The sequence below is a fragment of the Hesperophylax consimilis genome, chromosome 22 (assembly GCF_061612785.1).
Source record: "Hesperophylax consimilis isolate HC1 chromosome 22, BYU_Hcon_1.0, whole genome shotgun sequence".
In the NCBI taxonomy this organism is placed as follows: domain Eukaryota; kingdom Metazoa; phylum Arthropoda; class Insecta; order Trichoptera; family Limnephilidae; genus Hesperophylax; species Hesperophylax consimilis.
The window spans coordinates 1,171,101-1,190,634 of NC_142857.1; the positions used below are offsets into that span (position 1 = coordinate 1,171,101).

The 19,534-nt window shown below is 32.9% G+C and overlaps 1 protein-coding gene and 1 pseudogene across 1 annotated transcript in view; one reads left to right on the forward strand and one right to left on the reverse strand.

Moving 5' to 3' along the window:
- The window catches only part of Flo2 (flotillin-2), a 710,730-nt gene that overhangs the window by 497,117 nt on the left and 194,079 nt on the right, over window positions 1-19,534 (forward strand). The window lies entirely within an intron of this gene.
- On the reverse strand, window positions 12,839-15,941 carry LOC149412593 (glucose dehydrogenase [FAD, quinone] pseudogene; annotated as a pseudogene).

Sequence of the window (19,534 nt, forward strand, 5' to 3'; positions counted from 1 at the left end):
CGCCCGCGCCGCCAGCGGTAGTACTTACACGCCCTACCAAAAATCCAGGGGTTCACAACTGTTTAAAAAAAAAAAAAAAATAACAATGGCTCTGAGTGATAAAGCTTCGCAGTACATTACCAAAGTAAATGCGATAATCAGTGGATTGATCTCAATCGTTCATGAGCCTAGCAATAAATTCTCTAAGGAAAATATCGTAAAAATAATACCAAAAACAACCGAACTTATGGCTACGATTGCAGAATTGGTAGTCGATTTTGGAGTAATGCAAGGAGAATTAAATTCAATGAAAAATAATACGCAACTCAGCAGGACCAACCCGATTGACATTAACACGTAATACCCGGAGGTTGAAAATGAAACACATGCGGCGGTGGTGGGTCCAGATTGACCCGGCTGAAATGATGAAATTAAATGGCTTTTTATGCATTTTTCGTTCATATTCTTACTTTTATATGATATTATTGTAGTTCCTCATTAACTCATAACATATCCTTTGTGTTTCTTGTATGAAGATGGAAGTTTTAGAAATTAGTATTCCGTAAATTTTGCGGTTCGTCGATATACAGCGGCGCGGACATCCCGCGCAACAGCTAATCAACGACTGAATCGACGACGGCCCTGACACGGCCGAGCAGGTGCCGGGTGACGGTCAGGGGAATGAGGAGGACAGTGCGGGAGAGGGGGACAGGAAGCGTTCGTCAGCGGAAACAAACATTTTTATTTCTATAATTATTAAAATTTTCGATGGTGTGCATTTACAAGAATATCGTGTATTATTTAAAATACCAGAAATAAATCACTTATTAGATAATTTACTTGTGGCTGTACCTCTAATAGAAAGATGTGTAAAGAGAAAATAAATTCAATTTATAGCCATATTAAACGATGATTGCTTATGCAAATATTAGAAAATATTATATAATGGCATTCAAATTCAAGTTGAGTATTTACTTTCCTCACACATTTATTTGTCACTATTAAAACCATTGAATGACACACATTAAAAAATACCAAAACTTTTATTTTTCAACAAAACAAATTTAAATTAACAATTTTCATTTAAAAAAACGGAATAAAAGCAATATTCTAAATACAAAAATACAAAAATGATTCGACGATTAATAAAATTTATATACATACACAAAACACCAAATGGATTTATTATTACAAATTCAGCAGCAAAATAATTATATAGCACTATCAATTATAAAAAGTTTAACAGTTTTTTATTAGTTAAAATATATTAAAAATGCTAAAATTCACAAAAATAATTCATCGATATATTATATCATTCAATAAATGTTATCGAAACGTATATTGCTAAGAATATAGCGGAAGCGATCTCTAGATAAAGCGGAGGGGAAAAAATGCTGCCGGAATAAATCCTCGGTAGTCCAAAGTTCGCTTAGTTCTAACTTTCGGTCGCGATTTCTTCCTGAAGCCAAAAGAACTCCAAAAAATGCATACATTTCTGTCATCGTAATGTTAGGAAAGCTAGAATTTTTCGGATTGAGCTGACAGAATTTATTCGTATTTTCAATAATTTCCTCCACCATTTCATTTGAAATAAACAAATCAAAAGCATCTCTGATGGATACTATGTTCTGGCTACCGTTTTTCAATCCAGTGGTAGAAGAAATAATGTTATGGCTTCTGGTACGTGAGCTGGCTGGTGGCGCAGAATTCCATTGGAATCCGGAATTCGACACGTACAAATGTTGATCTGCAACGGATTCATTCGAATTTCCTACACTAACTTCATTATCACTTCTTTTTCCACTTTCAGATATTTCCTCTAGTAATATTTCTTCCGGATCACTTTCGAATTATGGATCTAATGTTTCGAATTCCAAGTCGCCATCATCACTGATCTCACTGTTCGAACTGAAGTAGCTTTTCGATCTCATTATCAGATAAATAATTTTGCTTTGCCATTGCGTTCGTACGCTACGAAAAAAAAAATTAAAACAAAGTCACAAACAAAAATCACAATACTAGGAATGTGCCCGAATGGTTGACAACATCTGCGCTGACTGTGAGAGACAAAGACGGAAGGACAGAGCGAGAGATATGCTGTTTCGTCGGCTGCTCGAATTCAACTAAGAAGAAATGGAGTTTTTGCGTGTTTTTATACACAATTATTCTTATAACTTTTTTAAAACGTGTCCGATTTTAATCATTTTTGAGTCGAAATGTGGGTAAATATTTGATGAAAGAATAGACAAAAGGAAATTAGCCTAAACGAGATATTTGCGGCAAAATCTTTTTTTTTTAAAACACTGGGTCAAACCAGACCCATCACCGGGTTCCCGAGAGCTTTTCTGATGAAAAGGCAGTCATCATTACGGAAGATAGAGACAAAGTTTCTTCGGCTATAAAAGCTATCGACCCGTCATTAGATCTAATCAACGTCAAAGTATTCCGACTGGGTGCCAAGAAAATTGCCAACAAAAATCGTCCAATTAAATTGGAATTTACAAACAATATCGCACCGAGAACTCTCCTACGTAATAGCACCAAATTTAAAGACGGAATCAAAGCAAGTAATGACTTAACCATCCTCCAAAGGAATCAATTGGTGGAGCTTAGAAAGCAGTTATTGTTCCGTCAAGAGAATGGTGAACCAAACCTTACCATAAAGTACATAAACTCCAAACCAACTATTGTTACAACCCTTCCAAAAAACGACACAATGTAAACAAACTGAAGTGCTATTACCAAAATGTCAGAGGCATGAAAACTAAACTTAAGGACTTTAAAATACATGCCCCAACACTGCCACATGACATCCTCATTCTTACGGAAACCTGGCTGGAACCATCCATCAACTCTGCTGAGCTTGGTCTACCCCACCATCATATTTACCGGTCTGACAGAAGTCAACAAACCAGCGCTAAATCTAGAGGCGGTGGCGTCATGATAGCTGTCAACAAGATACATCCTTCAAAACTTCTTAAAACCAAAAATTCTAATGTGGAACAAGTTTACATTTTACTAAACGGCAAAAATCAAAAAAATATCATAGGCAGTGTTTATATTCCGCCATCATCAGATATAAGTGTATACAAAAGTCATTTCAAGGATATTGAACAACTGTCGTTTAAATTTCCAAATAGTAAAATCACTATCATCGGTGATTACAATTTACCAAAAATCAACTGGGGTACCCGCGACAATTCTACATTATCTCAAAACTCTAGCTTAACTGACACAGAAAAAGAAATAGTTGAATTATGTGATTTCCTTAACCTAGTTCAATTAAACAATGTAAAAAATGACAATAATAGATTACTAGATCTTGTTCTTTGTACCGACTTGTCTACTGCGGTTGGAAAGTCACTCGATTCAGTTCTTCCCCCTGATTCTCATCACCCACCTTTAGATATTACTGTATTATGTAACCCTATAAAATGCCAAATTAAAAACCAGACACAATATCCTAACTTTAATAAAGCCAATTATGTTGCAATACGCGATTATCTTTATAACACTGACTGGTCTATACTAGAAGGAGGTAATCTCGATGAGAATATTAAAGCCTTTTACGATCATCTATATAAAACCATAGAAAACTTTGTCCCAATTAGTTATAAACTATCTTCAAATTTCCCTCGCTGGTTTAGCAAGGACCTCATTAACATAGTAATTGAGAAGAAAAAAGCGCATAAAATTTACAAAGAAACAACAAATCTTTCTGATTTTATAATTTTCAGCAAGCTGCGAAAAGATTGTAATAAATTATCAAACATTTGTTATAATAATTACATCAAGAATGTGGAATTTTCGATTGGTAACAATGTAAAATATTTTTTCAACTATTGTAAAGCTCAAAATAACAACAACCTTGGCATACCTGAAACTATGCACTATAAACTGAAAACTTCCTGTAAAATCAAAGATATTGTCAATTTGTTTGCAGATTTTTTCAAGGATGTATATGAAACAGATATCCCTGATGAAGACATTCCAAACTTTGAGTCCGATATAAATTTACAACTATCTCAGATACATATTGAGATTAAAGAAATTGCAGCATGTATCAAACTACTGGAACCTAAATCGTGCTCAGGGCCAGATAAAATTCCCCCCGTATTTCTAAAAAACTGTGGGAGTAGTGTCTCTTACCCTCTGTACCTACTATTTAATCAATCACTTTTAACAGGCAAGTTCCCACAAATATGGAAAAATAGCTTTCTCAATCCTATATTCAAAAGCGGAGACAAGTCTTTAGTTGAAAATTACAGACCAATATGCATACAATCGTCAATACCAAAAATTTTTGAAAAGTTAATTCTCCAAAAAATATGTTCTTGCATAAAATTTAATATCTCATCATTTCAACATGGTTTTATCTCTGGACGATCTACCTTAACTAACCTTACACTGTATGAACATTTTATCTCTGGTGCTCTTGCTAATAGAGAACAAGTTGATTCAATTTACACGGATTTTAGTAAAGCCTTTGATAAGGTTTGCATTAAAATTCTTATAAATAAATTGTCTAAATTAGGAATAAGTGGTAATTTATTATGTTGGATTAAGAATTATTTATCAAAACGTGTACTAACTGTCTGTATTAAAGAACACTTATCTTACGAATTTGAAGCCACTAGTGGTGTGCCTCAGGGTTCGCACCTTGGTCCAATATTGTTTATACTATTCATAACGATGTCACTTCCATATTCACTGATGTTAACATATTATTATTTGCCGATGACATGAAAATATATAAAATCATAAAAAATATATACGACTGCTTGTCCCTCCAATCCAATTTTATAAAATTCGTAGAATGGTGTACCATTAACAAACTTACACTTAATATAAAAAAATGTCAAATCATGAGTTTCTTTAGAATTAAAAACCCTATCAAATATAGTTACTCTTTTAACAATCACAGTTTATTGTCAGTACCTGTAATAAGGGACCTTGGAATAACCTTCGACTCTAAACTACTATTTACCAATCACATTGATATAATAACGGGTAAAGCAATGAAAATTCTGGGCTTCATTGTAAGAATTTGTAAAGATTTTAAAAATATCCAAACATTTAAAATACTATATACAACTCTGGTTAGGAGTCATTTAGAATACAATTCCCCCATATGGAACCCTTTCTACAAAAGCCATGCAAACTCCATTGAAAGAATCCAACGCAAATTTCTCAGATCAATTAATTTCAAATTAGGTATTCCTGCGGTTGACATAAACTATGAATCTTTATTACAAAAAATGAGACTCTTATCGTTAAAAGATAGAAGAATACTCAATGATCTTATTTTCTTATTTAAAATAAACAATAACTGGTTTGACTCCCCTGAATTGGTCTCATTAATAAATTACCATGTACCTAGTAGACCGACTCGACTCAAAACACCTTTTCACTGTGACAATACTATGACGAACGCAGAACAAAACTCAACCATCAATCGCTTGCATATTTTAGGCAATGAATATGCTAATATTGATCACGCTGCCGGTAATCTGTCTTCATACAAAAGATGCGTTAAACTAAATTTGTTTGCTAGTACCACGTAAATACATCATGTAAACATAATATGCCTACCAGTACTTCTAAAACTATTAATGCACTTGAAATCATAAGTACTTGTAAAATTTATCATATCGGTTAACATAATCCAGGATTTATTACTTTTTATATTTAAATCATTGTCGGTACCTTGAGATAGGTATCTTATTGGTACATTTTATTGTTTTATTTCAATCTTTAAATTTTTATTTTTATTTATACTTTTTCCTAATAAATTATGGTTTGTACTTTAATACTTTATATTTTAAACTATTCACTTTACAATTTACTTTTATACATTATAGTTTTTATACACTACTTATTACCTTACTTTTTACCTATTTTCTTAAATTTTACTAACATTATACTGTTATTCTTCATGTTGTTGTACTATTATAAGTATGTCAATTATGTTAATGGCACGTGTTGTGCCGTATATGTGTAAATAAATAAATAAATAAATAAATATTATTTATATTATTCATAAACGATGTCACTTCCATATTCTCTGATGTTAACATATTATTTTTTGCTGATGACATGAAAATATATAAAATCGTAAAAAATGTCAATGACGGTTTGTCCCTACAATCGAATTTTGTAAAAGTTGCAGAGTGGTGTAGCATTAACAAACTCACACTTAATATTTAATAATGTCTAATCATGAGTTTTCCAGACTAAAAAACCCTATCAAATATAGTTATACACTGAAATAGCTTATTGTCTGTACCTGAAATAAGGGTCCTTGGAATAACCTTTGATATTAAATTAACATTTACTAATCACAATAATATTATTACTAGTAAAATGTTGAGCTTCATCCTAAGAATATCTAAAGATTTCAAATGCATCCAAAATACTTTATACAACTTAGAATACAACTCATCTATATGAAACCCTTCCTACAACAGCCATATAAATTCCATTGAGAGGATCGAACAAAAATTTCTCCGTTCAATTAATTTTAAATAAGAAATTCCCGCATTACAAACATTACGACTCTTATGGTTAAAAGAAAGACCAATACTTAATGATTTTATTTTAAGTACACAGTAACTGGTCAGACTCTCCTGAACTAGTCTCGCTGATAAGTTATCATGTACCTAGTAGACCAACTCGACTCATATCGCCATATTATTGTTACAGTACTGCCACTAATGCAGAAAAAAATTCTTTAATATATTGCCTGCATAGATATGGGAATGGATACTTTGATATCAATGATGAAGGAAGCCTGTTATCATATAAAATTATTTACGTATGTAAGAATCAAATACTCATACTCAATACTCTTTCAAAAGTAATAGAGAGATTGGCAGAAACTTATATCCTCTCTAGCAATCAGTTCGGTTTTAGAAAGAATATAGGACCGAGTGATGCAGTGTTGAGGGTATTGTCCAAAGTCACTAGTGCATTGGACTACGGAAACAAAGATTTAGCTTTGTTTTTCGATCTATCAAAGGCATTTGAGACGGTTTCCCATGGATTACTCCTCAAAAAATTATTTTCTCTTGGCATTAACAGTACAGCACTTGGCTGTTTCACATCCTATCTAAGTGATAGAACGTAACAACTAGATATAAATAATCATTTAAGCAATAGCAAACCAATCTCTTTTGAGATTCCGCAAGGTAGTGTGCTTGGACCATTATTATTTTTAATCTACACTAATGATTTGTGTCATTTACATATTCTAGGTAAAATTGTTAGTTTCGCAGACGATACTGCTTTAATATTTGATGGTACAACCTGGAGAGATGCTTTTAACAAATGTGACTAAGGATTAAGAGTAGTAAAGAGTTGTCTGAATACTAACATCTTAAATTTGAATACAATAAAAATTAAATATGTGACATTTAATATAACATTAAAAAGTCAGCTTTCTGATACTCATAATCTAATTATACATAATTTTCTGCAGAATTTTAATTGCAACCCCTTTGAAAGTGTAGACTGTATCATGTATCTATGTGTAAAAATTGATAAAATTTTTAAGATGGGATGACCATTTCGATATGTTAACGATGAATATCAGAAGACTTACATTTATGTTTAAAGAACTTCGACACATACTGGACAAAGAGAAATTGAAAATGAAATTGAAATTTTTTGCCTTATTCCAATCTCCACTTTATTATAACACAGTATGCTGGGAATCATGTCTAAAGTTCAATGTTGAACCACTAAATATTACTCCAAAATTGATCCTTAAAGTTATGTGCAAAAAATATCTGTTATCTATCCAACGTTCTTTATAAGGAATGTAAATTTATGTGTATAAAACCGCTATACTCGTATATCACTGAAATACTTTGTCGATTTTTTATCAATATTAAATTTGCTGTAAGAACACATAACAGGCACCACTTATGTTTAATAATCTTCCAAATTATATTAAGTCTACCAATTCCTTAGTTAAATTAAAAAAAAGTTAAGATGTTTGCAATGACAGACGATTGTCTTAATATTTTTTTCATCCTTGTCCTTTCATAAATAATAAGATTTTATATAAGTCCCATTTTCTAAAAACTGAATTTCACCCGGTTGTCTTTATTATCTACTTGTTTCTTCTTGGGAATAATGATTAATAAGTAGTTATGGCTCAGATATTGTTACAATATACTGTCAAATTACCCGTCTGGTAACTCATCAATTTTTTTTCTTTCTTTTTGAAATATTTTGTGTTTGTACTTTATGTTTGTGATTACTCTATGTTTGCTTCACTCAAATGTAAATTTAAACAGGCTTAGTTCTAGTGAGGTCGATTTTTATGAGAACGTGATGCAATAAATAAAGAAACGGTATGTAACTAAGCACACTATATTTACTAACTCTATTTTATTATAGTGTTGATTAAATCACCGTAACCTTTTTTAGTTGGAAATCCACAATTTATAATATTATTGGTTTATAGATGTACATGTGTAATTTACCTGAAAAATTAATTATTGATTTCTTTACAATACTGTAGGATAAATTATAGGGAGTTTACATCTCCCGAAAATAATGACAACATTACTTTTACCCACATTCATGTGAGGCTGGTATCACTGTGAACCTGCTTGCGATACCTCGCGCGGCAAATAATTTATTCTCTCTCCAGCGCGAGCGGTCTAGCTGCCGGTTTAGCCCTAAATATCCTCTAATGTACGCGATCTGTTTTGTTCATGAAATTATTGTAATGTGGGTTTTGTTAAAATAAAAACTAAATTGAAAATATCCGAATTCTCATTTTTGCACACTGAGAGTAATCACGCAACCTTGGATTCTGCGGATTGGAGAACTAAAGAATCATTATTGCACACCGAGAGTTATCACGCAACCTTGGATTCTGCGGATTGGAGAACTAAAGAATCATTATTGCACACCGAGAGTAATCACGCAACTTTGGATTCTGCGGATTGGAGAACTAAAGAATCATTATTGCACACCGAGAGTAATCACGCAACCTTGGATTCTGCGGATTGGAGAACTAAAGAATCATTATTGCACACCGAGAGTAATCACGCAACCTTGGATTCTGCGGATTGGAGAACTAAAGAATCATTATTGCACACCGAGAGTTATCACGCAACCTTGGATTCTGCGGATTGGAGAACTAAAGAATCATTATTGCACACCGAGAGTAATCAGGCAACCTTGGATTCTGCGGATTGGAGAACTATAGAATCATTATTGCACACCGAGAGTAATCACGCAACCTTGGATTCTGCGGATTGGAGAACCAAAGAATCATTCAGCCAACAACCCATTTAAATTGACGATAATCACAATCCTCCTAACTACTAACACATTAAGTATTTTATAATTATACAGAACAGCTACTACATTTCATTTAAAATTATAACAAGAGTTACTCTATAATGTATGTACTTTGGTTTATTTGGGATAAGAATACATTTTTTCAGAGATTTTATTTTATTTTCGTTGTAATTAACTCATTAAAGATATCTACTCAGAGAATATGTTATTGTATATTTTTTATTTTTTATTATTATTTATTCAGTGAATTTTATGAATTACAATTTTAGTGTACTTAATAACTCCCACACTAGGCTTATGCCCGTGTTGTGGTAGTCATAATTCTATAAATTACAATAAAACCATATGTTGTAGTAATAAAAAATAAAACATAATATAGAAGGAAAAAAAAATAAACATATTTAAGGAAAATATAAAACAAAATATATGTTTTTTATACATGCGAACATACATACATACACATATATAGATGCTCAGATATATATATACATATACATACATACATAGACATACATACATGCATACATAAATACATTCATATACAAAAAAAAATATATATATATACACATACATACATATACATACATACATGCATGCATATATAAATACATTCATACACATCTATATATGAACACACACAAACGTAATGTGTATTCACATATTATATACATAAATATACAGATACATGGTTAATTTTATTATAATGGTTTAAAAGTTAGGAACTCATGTATTCTTTAAAAAAGGCTCGTCCCCTTTCAAATATCCAGTTATTATGTTGAATACAATCTAAGCATTTTGATTCGAATTCGTCTACAATTTTTTTTATTAAAAATAAATCACAAGTTCGTGTGCCGCGTGGGTATTTTCAATTCAATTCCATTTAATAATTCAGTAAGGTAAAATTATTTACGATTTTTATATAATAATATTACGTGCACTCAATGAATCTAATTTTGAAAAACAGATTTGCAGCAAGTTAATTAATCATATGATCGATTGTGCGATTTATAAGAAATGTATTTCAAGATTTATTTTCTAATTAGATTATATTTTTTTAATTATAAATTTATTATAATAATATGTAATGCATAAATTAAACCCACATAGTCGAGTCGATGCAAATTCTTAAGAGGAAGCTACAAGCCAAAAATGTGTATATTGTTGGTATACCTTATATTGTAGGTAATAGGCATCAAAATCGCTTGACAAACGGAGGCTATAAACATTCGATTTCAAGCACAAAACTGGTTTTTATTTATTTTGTTAATATGTTTATAAGAAAGCAAAAAAGTTAATCAAGTGAAATTATCACAGATAATCTTAGCTATAATACTGTTTTTTTATGTTGTTTCCTTTACGCGTTCATACATTTCTATTGATATAATGTTTTTTTTAGTATTTTACATTTATATTTTTTATTGAGTAATTTTATTTCTTTATTTGTATTCTACTCAAGCGAAACGATAGGAAAACCTTCAATTTATCTAAAGCATATTTGTTGGTATTCATAATGTACACTAATTCGTTACAAAGATTAATCAAATTAGTGATTTAGCACTAAGCTTCGCCTTAATTCATGAATATACAAACTATAGTAAGTTGTTTGATATGACAACGTTTGTAAAGCCTTTCGTATTTCTTGTTTTTGATCCAGTTATTTTAACTGCCTTGTTTATTATCTGATAGTGTTACATTTATATTGTCCCTTACTAAAATTCTCACCTAAGAGATTTTTGATTTTCTTACAATTGATTTTTTTTCCTTTTTGTTTTTTCTTGAACCATAATGTGGTTATTTTGACAACCAACAGATAGCTACGCTACTTAAGTCACCTGTAATTTGATAATATCGGTTATTTATGGGTTTGTGCAGATTGACATCAATGGAATATAGTTTATTATATTTTATTAATACCTCATTTATTCTCTCTTACCTTTTGTTTATTTATATTTTCATATACTTTATACTTGAAACTTTATACATATATGTTAATGGCACATGTTGTGCCGTATGTTTTTTATAAATAAATTAATATTCAGGCTACTGTTATATCATACTTGAAAGAGATTGTGTATAATTTTCGCTTGCTCACTAGGTATATTCTGTTCTATTCTGTAAGTCCACCTAAAAAGCCCGTCTGGGCGTAATACCAAACAAAATAAAAATCGTGTAGAATCACCTCCCGAAGATTGTGCACTTTATCCCCGGACACCTTGTATAAGATAAGATGTAATAAGTTGGCACGGGAAGACTAGCTAGACTCTAGAGGATCTGGATCTTACATTGGAATGCTATAGCTACGCCCCTGATCATCTTAACTCCTAAACACACGTCTCACATGTCAGTAGTCTCTTCAGAAGTGCCCTGATAAATTGAAGTATGTTTCTTCATAATATTATTATGTACCTACTATATCCGAATTTCTCTACGTTCCACAATCTATCTATACGTTTTAGGTAATAATTATTGTTATCTATAAGTTGCACTTTACACCGCTATTGTTGTAATTATAATGTAATGTATTATCGGCTTTACGGCTGTATTTATATATAAGGACACCGCTTAAGGCGATGCACTACGTAGTAACGTAAAATCATGTGTTTTTGGTTTGAAAAGTTGGTCGCCTAGAAATGTTTCAGATGCTTTAGTTAAATACTGCGAGTAGAATACATCTTGGCCTTTGAAATAATCAAGTATTTTGAAGATAAGTCTTTTTATAAGCCCAGAAAAAAATAATGTATAAGGCCTATGAAAATTGCTTTAAAGTTCAAAATATCCTACTTTCACAAACAAAACCTAGTCTATTTCAGCTATCACCACAAAATCTGGCGTCAGTGGTCATCACCGTTACTGAAATGGTATGGGCTTTGTAAATGCGCTGTCCGGCTATTTGCAGCTAGTGCCTCCAGAGACGATATGCATAGGTATTATGTTCGATTTTTTTAAAAGCATATGTAAATTCAATATGATATGGAGCCCAGAGCCGTGGGTCTATAGGGTAAGCTGTGAGGCAGTGGGAACAGTAAGGAGATGGGTAATAAGAGGAAGGTTGGGAAGTGTCTGCCTATTCACAGTCGGTCACTAAACTTGGCTTAAGCCATTTCAGTCGTAGTTTGTTACAGAATGGTGGTTTTCACCAAGGCGTTACTGTGAATATTATATTTACTACTACCCCAAATGTAAATCATGTGATTTTATATAATTGTACTTAAAAAAACACATAAATTAATTTATTTTTATTGCATCTCATTAATAAAGCAAAATTTATAATAATTCATTCTAAATACATTCCTGGATTTTTTTAAACAATCATCAATCATAATTAAAAAAAAAAAACAGAACATTACTCGTATTATTTAAAAGATTAAAATAATTACACTGTGCCCAAAATCTAATCCTACGTAATAAATGTAATTACGCTAGGTGTCTCCTGTAATAGCTGTACCCAGAAAGAGGAATGAAAATAAATATATAAATTTCTATTTAGTCATGAAACATTATGTGTCATTGTCATCATTCATAGTCCTCATATTGTGTTCCTCTACATGTGATTCGACCAGTCTTCTTTGATCATGTCGGCTGCTTTCTCACCGATCATGATGCATGCTGCATTGGTGTTGGCACTGACTATGTCAGGCATGATGCTGGCGTCAGCCACTCGAAGTCCTTCAACTCCGATGACCTTCAATCTTGGGTCGACGACTGCAGAGCTGTCTGAAGGAACACCCATCTTCACGGTGCCTACGGGATGGTACAAGGTGATGGTGGAATATTTGATGATACATCTCCAATACTCGTCAGTCTTGAATTCAAACTGAGCACATGCCTCCACCTCTAACCTTTCCACTTTAGCGTTCATCTTGCGGAACACATCAGTATTCTCAAAACTCGAAGCTTCTTTCATTCCTCGTATCATAGTCTCTATATCTTCTTCTTCTTTAAAGTAATTGGCGTATATCAAAGGTTTATCAAGCTGATTTTTACTGTTGAGTAAGATCTCGCCTTTTGACTTGGGTTTTAGCTGTACTACTATAATCGATAACACATCTTTATCAATTTTATGAAACGCTGTTAAAAATTCATCACTCATTCCATTACTCCGCCAAAATAGTTCCCCTCCTGCGGGCGTCACTATAAAGTGATTTTGAATATCACGATCCGGGGAACCATTTTTTTTTGTATTAATAAATGCTGCTTTAGTCACCGTGTACGACCTAAGGGGGCCCTCTCTCGTTGTCAAGTACTGCGTCATCGATATATTCATGTTTGTCTGTTGTGTACTATTTATTGGCAATGAGAACATCACGTGGGAGGTCACGTGATCTTGTAAATTTTGGCCTACGGGTAAGTCAGCTATAACATCTATTCCAACATCTTGTAGGTGGTTCCTTGGTCCTATCCCCGATAACATCAACAGTTGAGGAGAGTTTATGGCCCCAGCTGAAAGTATGACCTCCTTCGTTGCTTTGACGCAGATCTCTTTCCCATTTCGAAATTGAAATTGGATTCCTTCTACTTTCTGTCCATTTGTATCGAATAATATTTTTGTGACCTGAGCATTTTTAACTACGTGCAAATTATTTCTGCCTTTCGCTGGTGTCAAAAATGCGGCTGCTGGAGAATTCCTCACTCCGTCCTTTACCGTGGTTTGTGTTCCGAAGATTCCCAAAGTCTCGTCGGAATTTATATCAGACACAACTGAATATCCAATTTCTATTGCCGCAGTCAATATTTTATCTCCGATGTCCGAAAATGCTCGATTTTCCGCAACGTTTAAGTATCCCCCTGTTCCGTGGTACACATCGAAACTTGGTGTTTTTTTTATATTTTCATCTTCCATATTCTCACTCTTTATAAAATATTTCAAAACGCTATCGTAACCCCAGCCCGTGTTCCCATTGCTTTCCCAGTCATCGTAATCTTTACGAGTTCCCCTGACGTAGTACATACCATTTATCGCGCCCGATCCTCCTAGAACTTTTCCTCTGGGCCAGTAACACCGTTGATCTTTGGAGCCGAGGCAAGAATTGGGATCCTTATTCGTTTTGTATTGCCAATCAATATCCGTATTTAAGGTGGTGAGATATAAACCAGGAACCTGAAATTAATAGTCTAAATTACACTTCTGCAATGAAGAGGAAGTGTATTCATAATTTTACATCGCTACAGTAATGCTTTGTGACTTCCGATATTTATTTATTTTATTTTATTTTAATATTACATTTAGTTACAATATTGACGTATTGCCCATCTCACTAGGTGTGGAACGCCTGTGTTGAGATGGCAATTTACATAGTGGTTGTTAACTAGGTTTTAGCATATTTTGAAAATGCCAGATAAAAAAAAAACAGTATTTTTTGGTTTTTTTTTTTAATTATACAATTCAAGATATACACAGACAACCTTTTAAAGACTCACTATTTTGCATATATAACAAATTTGACTTTGAACAATCTGTAGTAGATAGTATCGAAGAAACTTCGTAATGGTTATCAGCACTTAGAAACAGAAACACCTTTCATTCAATTTAAACAAATTCTGCATTTATTACCTGACTTTCTGCTGGTGGATCACCACCAGCTTCCAAAAGTAATACTTTCCAGTTTTCAATTTCAGACAGCCTGTTGGCTATAACAGAACCAGCGGATCCTGCTCCCACCACTATGAAATCATACTCCTGTATATCTGGAATGAAAGAAAACAGGTGCATTGTTGGATAGTAGGTTTAGGTAAGTAGGTTTTAGGTACGTAGGTTTCCCTCTTCCAACATGTTGTTTGAGTTATTGTGTCGGGTAACCCTCCCTCCTCTTTCTTGAGCCAACGTTTCGGATTCCTTACAGTAGCAATAGGCAGCCCGGTCACCAGAAAGAAAAGATAATCTCCTAATAAATCCACCTTTAACCACAGTTGACGCATGAAAAGTGACAATTTTTTCACGGCACTGTTTAAAAATATATTGTACCTATTGTAAAGTTAAACTTGTTTGTAATTTTCGGATAGCCTTGCGATGTCTACCACACATCTAATAACGAAATAAATTGTACAGCGCCCTTGAGGTGATTTTTCACATAAACGGCGCTCTACAAATTATCCAATTATTATTATTGTTATTATCTTTACTGATGGACATGTACGTAAGGTGTGTAAATGATTCCGAAATTGGGACTATGCTGTGCTGTAGACTAATTCAATTCAATGGATACATTCTTGATGAATGTTTACTCTCAAAGCTCTTCGTGGACGATCTGATGCTGAATGGCGTGAAATCCGCCCAAAATAAAGTGGCGAAACTCCCATCAAGGGGGAAGGTGAGGTTTATTATGTGAATATCTGAATAGGTACCAGTTCCAAGTCGATAGTATCAATATTTGGTGGGATAGGACAAGTTTTATTACTAAGAAATATGTACACAATAGAGGTTTACCACTCCTACAAGTGTCTTCCGCCACTTTATTTAGGGGGAATCTACAGATCTTATCAAACCATATTTTACTTGTACTATTGAGGAATAACTCCGCCCTGTCGGGGGGCCACTGGGCGGGATCCACCAGGAGACAGCTGGCCACCATGAGACTGCTCAGGGCTCCACTTAAAATGTTTGCGAAGACCCCCGAACTGGTTCCGGTCGCGTTCAGACACTCCATCTCATACAGTCACTGGAAATAAGCCACCATGAATTAATCTAATAACTAGCCAACCAGTTGAGTATTTGTTCTGACGAATGGCGGCTTCTGCTAAAACAGTCGATAATTTAAATATTATTATTCAAACTTATATTTCTTCTATAGCATGTAAAATCGTAAAGTTACCCTTTTGTACCATTTTTCACATAACAGCTCCTTCTTACCCCTTATATGTTAAATAAGTATAATGTTAGAAGTAAACGTTATTAGAGGCGATAAAGGGAAACATCAATATTACAAAGCATTCTGTTTTTGTCTGAGCGTAGTGAAATCCCGTCTTAACTCGACCGCTTGGCATTTCATCTGTCTGTAAATTTGTTTGTACGTTCAATTTCCGGTTTAGAAAATCTGCTGCATATTATTCAAGCAAGCCTTATATTGACTAGATAGCTAACTTTGACTAGTTGGTTAGTTTTGATTGAAGTTTTCAATATTATGATACCTACCTGCCTGAAAAAAGTTTGGTAAAAGAATTTTCAATGTGATGTCACTTCTTTGTACAAATTGTATAATTCCTAATTTGATATTGAAAAAACGATTACGTTAAATATTATATGGTTTATAATTACATAAGTAGGTAGTTATTTTTTTAAATAATGAGTGATTAGTTATCACTCGTAAAATTCAACAAATGCAATTTTTTTGATGAATTTGTGAAAAAAATGTGAATGCCCCAATATTACCTATATTTTAACGCTAGTTTAAGACCGTTTTAACCAAACAAAAGCCATGGTAATAAGTCACGTTTTTCACTGTTCCGACCTTACGCGCCGCGAAATATTTACAACACATTTTTTTAGTAAAGCTGTTTGTTAGTGGTTTTTTAAGTAACTCTATCACTTTGGGGGCATTAAGTGATTTTTTGAAGACTGTTTTCCAAAAACATGCACTTTTAATCAATGCTTTCATTTGAATATTGTTTGATAAGCTTGTAACGTAAATGGATTTTCAAGAAAAAGACATTTCAAATTTTAAAATGATGTTAAATAAAATGGTCCAAATAAACTAACAAATAAATAAGATTATTTTATTACTACATTAGGAATTTATGTTCCTACTCAGAAGTTTTATGATATTTTGTTTTGATATAAGAGAAAATTAGATCTAAAACTTAGATTGTAGGTGAACTTACCTAATATGTATTATTAAGGTTTACTTTCCAAACTAAGTATGTAGCTACTCTTGTATTATCTGAAATGCCTGACGTTTAACTTATCACTTTCAACTGAACAACAGACTACGGTAAGGGAGATGTTTGATTTGAATGCACATGTTTGCACATTGTGATTTAAATATATTTTTTCACGTACGGTCGCTTACAAAATTACTTGAATATAATCATACCCGTCACTATTGTTCACATAGACGTGAGAGTCAGTAGACAGGAACCTTAAGGTGAGGAAACAATCCATGTTGCGATGTGCGAGAGGTGACGTGGCGTCACCCTTTCAATGAGTGGTCATATTACTAGGGGCCGGGTCGAGAGAAACTGGTTGAGGGAGGCATTTTGACTTCACCGATCGGACTCTCTCGACTCATCGCCTTGCACCGCAGTTAGGAATGGTCCGACTCATCAGCGCTACGTCTTCGGTCGACCGATGCGCGACGGTACGCGTGGCACTATTTACAGCCTTAAACCATCCCTGTCAAAGTCGAATGAAATGAATAAATAAGTTCATACTGTAAAATTCCAAAACCTATCACTGCTCAGCGGAATCTAATTCGAAAGATGAAAAACAAATTCCGGGAACTTTGTTACTCTCTTCCTACCGCTCATTAGGAATATTAATATGAACGAGCGCATCACGGCGTTACATCTATTCAATACAAATCTACCATACAATAATTGTTTCGCGCCACGATCATTTTATAATTATCATTGCTTTATTGTTAATAACTTGTGTTGTTTAAAATTAGTCACGGCTGGTTTATCCCCGTTGACAAAATAAACCTTATAAAAGATTACATCTTTAATGCAAAATGTATGATTAGCCAAGCAAAATAACTAAACAATAGATTGTACTTAAGCAGGTATCTTAAACATAATCTGTTCAAGCAATTTGGATTTACCCTAGAATACAGACAAATTTTACAGACTAACTTAGAACAGCTTCATCAATGGTGTGAAAAAATGCTATATTTTTGAAAATTCAGAAATGTCAAGTAATACGATTTTCCAAAACTCGTTATAATTTCTTACACGAATATACATTAAATAATATTAAATTAATACCAGTGTCACAAATTCGTGACTTGGGTGTAATATTCGATGAAAACTTGTCATTCATTGCACACATCAACTATATAACTAATAAGGCTTTAAAGATGCTTGACTTCCTTTGCAGAACTTTAACTGATTTTAATTCCATAGATAGTATGAGAACCCTCTATATTTCATTACTCAGTCAAGTCAATTGGAGTATAATTCACCTATTTGGTCCCCTTTATATAAAGTTCACTCCAATATTCATTACAAAAGTACCTTACACAGTATATACGCATCTTAATCGCTCCGAACTAACATTAAAAATATATGATTTTTAACCCATGAAATAGAAAGTAAAAAGTTTTTGCGGTGTTTTGAAGTGTTTACAGTGAAGGATTTCAATTCAATTTAACTCAAACGTGACTTGTGTACTGAGAAACATTAAAAAACATTTGTGATCCAATGATAAAGTGAAGTAACAATCAAAAAGTGACAGCTCAATGTATTTTACCAGCTACGATTAAAATTTGTCTAGCGAAATACATCAAATTCTATTGATATAAAATTAGCTAACAATAATTAAATTATCATACGAAGTGTTTTTGAATCAGTGAAATAGGACTCATCTCTCTAAAAAAAATTAATTAAAAAATTAACAGCAATCAATGAACACAACAATAAACAACTATTTTTATTTTCTTTGCTGCTCGGTTCCTATTATAATCTGATAAATCCACGCATCGCCTTGCGCCGTTCATGGGTCAGTGGTATAAACAGCCGGACGAGTTTATGCAGACATTCCGGTGAAGTCGGATCGAATCCTACTGAAGCCCAAAGAAAAAGTTATTTTATAAATAAATTCGTACATTTTTATTTTTAAATTTAAAATATCCGATCATCGAACCTTTCTTCAAAATGAATAAGCAAAAGAAACCTCAAAAAAAGGCGCCATCTAGCGACTCAGAAGAAGAAGACACAATGACTAATAAAATGATCAAATGCATTGAAAAAAAATTTAATGAATTAACCAGTCAACTTATGAAATCTTTTAATGAACAAATAAAAGAACTTAAGAAGTCCGTCGAATTTTGTTGTGAGAAACTAGACGAATATGAAGAAAAAAACAAAAGCAAAGAATTATTGATTAAACAACTTCAAGCAGAAAATAAAGAAATAAAACTACATATTAATAAAATGGAGCAAAATGAAAAACAAAATAACGTCGAAATACAGGGTGTTCCTTTGAAGGAAAATGAAAATATCACAAAAGTATTTAATAATATATTGGATACACTCAAATGTGATAAAGAAACTATTAAAGTGGCAAATATTTTCAGAAGCAAAAATA